Genomic DNA, 3,380 nt, shown 5'->3' with positions numbered 1-3,380 from the left:
CCTTTCACTCATTATGGATGTATTTAATTAATCCCATGTGGACTGGTCTTATTCAAATCAAACTATATTTTATAAAACAGCCACTTCGTTTGCTGGTCTGTGTGGTGACCTCTGATGGAGGCAGCTGTGCTGTTTTAAACGGTCAGTTCTTACAGGTCTGTGTTTCTTTCTGCTAATAGCATCCTGCAGGAAAGAATCTGTATTCTACGCAGGGTAAAAACATTCCCAGCGGGTAAGGAATTATGAGAACATTAGAAGGGTATGAAGCAGCAGCAGCAGGCAGAGGAGGGGAGGGGAAAAGGGCTGGAGAGGGGGGCAGCAGCTAGGTCCCGGACAAGACCCAGACAGGAGGCAAGCTCTGAGAAAGAATGTCAGCCATGGGTCTGTTCTCAGCATGCCAGGCAGAGCTCTGAAAGAGGTACCCATGGAAGTTCTTTCCAGCCTCTTCGTACACACATTTTCCACCCAGTTCAGGCTTAAGTTAGTGAATAAGAGGTCAAATCGCCAGCCTAATGACAATGTGTTCTAGTTTGCTGGTGCCTGAATGCAATCCACCGGAAATGGAATGGCTTTTTAAAAGCAGAATTTAATAAGTTGCAAGTTTATAGTTCTAAGCCCATGAAAATGTCCCACTTAAAGCAAATCTACAGAAACATCCAATTTAAAGGCATCAGGGAAAGATAACTTGGTTCAAGAGGGCCGATGAAGTTTAGGGTTTCTCTCTCAGCTGGAAAGGCACATGGCGGACATGGTGACGTCCAATAGCTTTCTCTCCAGCTTCTTGTTTCATGAACTCCCCTGGGGCCTTCTTCTTCATCTCCAAAGTCTCTGGCTGTGTGGGCTCTCATGGGTCTCTCGTCAGCCTCCAGCCTTTTCCAAAATGCTTCTTCTTTTAAAGGATTTCAGTAATCAAGACACACCTGGAATGGGTGGAGTCACATTTCCATCTAATCAAGTTAACACCCACAATTGAGTGTGTCACAGCTCCATGGAGATAATCTAATTAAGTCTCCAACCTAAAGTGCTGAATAGGGGTTAAAAGAAGTGGTTGCTCCCACAAGATTGGATCAGGATTAAAACATGGCTTTTCTAGAGTACATAATGCTTTCAAACCAAAAAAAACTCACAACTAATGTTCAGTATGTGTCAAATATTCTTCTGATATAAAGCATTTAATTCACACTACAATTCTATGAGGTACCTACTGTTGTGATTACCTTTTATGGACATGGAAACTGATACAAGTAAAATGTCCAGTGTCACTTGTCCGGTTGATGCCACAGCCAGGACTGTATCTGAAGCACTTTGGGCCAGAGTCCCTGTCCCCAACCATTACACAGTCCAGTCTCTGAGTAGCCTAGACTTCACTACAGCTGAGACTGGAACATTTAGGATGATCCTTTCAGAAATGCGTCATTATGTTCACTCTTTGTAATCATCCCAAATAGAAACCACCCACATTGCCTCTCAATAATAGAATGAATAAATCGTGACACATTTACACAAGACTCTAGAGCAGTGAGAATGAATGGACTGTAACACATGCAGTCACATGGACAAATCTCACAACTATGGCATTGAGGAAGATGCTCAACACAAAAGAACACATACTGTCCACTTAAAAACAGGAAAACTGTCTATGGGGTTAGAATCAGGATAATGGTTACTCTTGGGATGGGCACAGAGGGAGACTCTGGGGATGGTCATGGGCTATTGTTTTTATTTTTATTTTAGAGAAGTTGTGAGTTTATAGAATAATCATGTATAAAACACAGGATTCCCATATACCACCCCACGACCAAGACGTTGCATTGGTGTGAAACATTTGTTACAACCGATGATAGCACTTATAAAGAAGTGAACTATTTTTTTTGAACAGTAGTTAGCTTTTTACAATTGATGAAAGATTATTAAATAGTATTAATAACTACCATTCATAGCTTACATTAGGTGTATTTTTCCCCATATACCACCCTATTATTAATATCTTGCATTTGTCATACATTTGTTATAATTCATGAAAGAACATTCTTATACTTGAACCATTAACATCATCATCTACAGTAGGGTTCACTGTGTTATACAGTCCTATGTTTTATCTTTTAATTTTTGTTCTAGTAGCATATATGACCTAAAATTTCCCCTTTTAGCTGCATCACTTATCTAATTCAGTGCTTTTAATTACACTCACAATAATGCACTACCATCACCACCATCCATTTCCAAACCTTTACAATCAATCTAAATAGAAATTCTATACAAATTAAGCATCAAGGCCCCATTCTTTAGCCCCAATCAATCCCCTGATAACCTATTGTGTTAGTCAGGGTTCTCCAGAGAAACAGAACCAAAAGGAGAGATCTGTAAATACGAGATTTTTAAAGGTGTCTTATTCAACCTTGGGAATGAAAGAGTCCAAAATCCATAAAGCAGACTGTAAAGCTGGCGGTTCTGATGAAGATTCTGGACAAAATCCACAGGAGAGGCTTGCTGGTGGAAGAAGCAGCAAAACAGTCTCTCTTCTTCCATGAAAACCTCCAGCTGATTGGATTATTGCATTGTGGAAGACACCCTTAGTTGATCACAGATGTAATCAGCCATAGATGCAATTAACTGACTGGTAATTTAATACACCAACCTTCTAGTTTATCAACCAACCACAAAACATCCTTGCAGCTACGGTCAGGCCAGTGCTTGCCTGACTAGACCACTGGGCAATCACTTGGCCAAGCTGACACCAAAACCTAACCATATATTCTAGATTCTAACTCAATGAGTTTGTTTATTGTAATTAGTTCATATCAGTGAGATCACACAATATTTGTCCTTTTGTGTCTCGTTTATTTCATTGAACATGATGCCCTCAAGTTTCATCCATGTTGTCACATGCACAGGACCTCATTCCTTCTTACTGCTGAATAATATTTTATCATATATAAATATACCACATTTTGTTTATCCATTCATCAGTTAATGGACAATTGGATAACTTCTATCTTTTGAATAATGCTGCTATAAACATCAGTGTGCAGATACATGTTTGAATCCCTGCTTTAAATTCTACTAGGTATATACTTAGTAGTGGGATTGCCAGATCATATGGTATTTCTATACTTAACTTCTGAGGAACAGCCAAACTGTTTTCCACAGTGGCTGAACCATTCGATATGCCCACCAGCAATGAATGAGTGCTCTTTTTCCACATTCTCTCCAACACTTACAGTTTTCTGTTTTCTTAATAGTAGCCATTCTAGTTGATATGAAATGATATCTCATTGTGGTTTTGATGTGTATTTCCTTTATGGCTAATGATGTTGAACATCTTTCCATGTGCTTTCTGGCTATTTGTATCTCATCTACAAAGAGATGTCTATTCAAGT

The sequence above is a fragment of the Tamandua tetradactyla genome, chromosome 1 (assembly GCF_023851605.1).
Source record: "Tamandua tetradactyla isolate mTamTet1 chromosome 1, mTamTet1.pri, whole genome shotgun sequence".
In the NCBI taxonomy this organism is placed as follows: domain Eukaryota; kingdom Metazoa; phylum Chordata; class Mammalia; order Pilosa; family Myrmecophagidae; genus Tamandua; species Tamandua tetradactyla.
The sequence above is the reverse complement of the archived record's forward strand: the minus strand, read 5'-3'. Positions refer to the sequence as shown.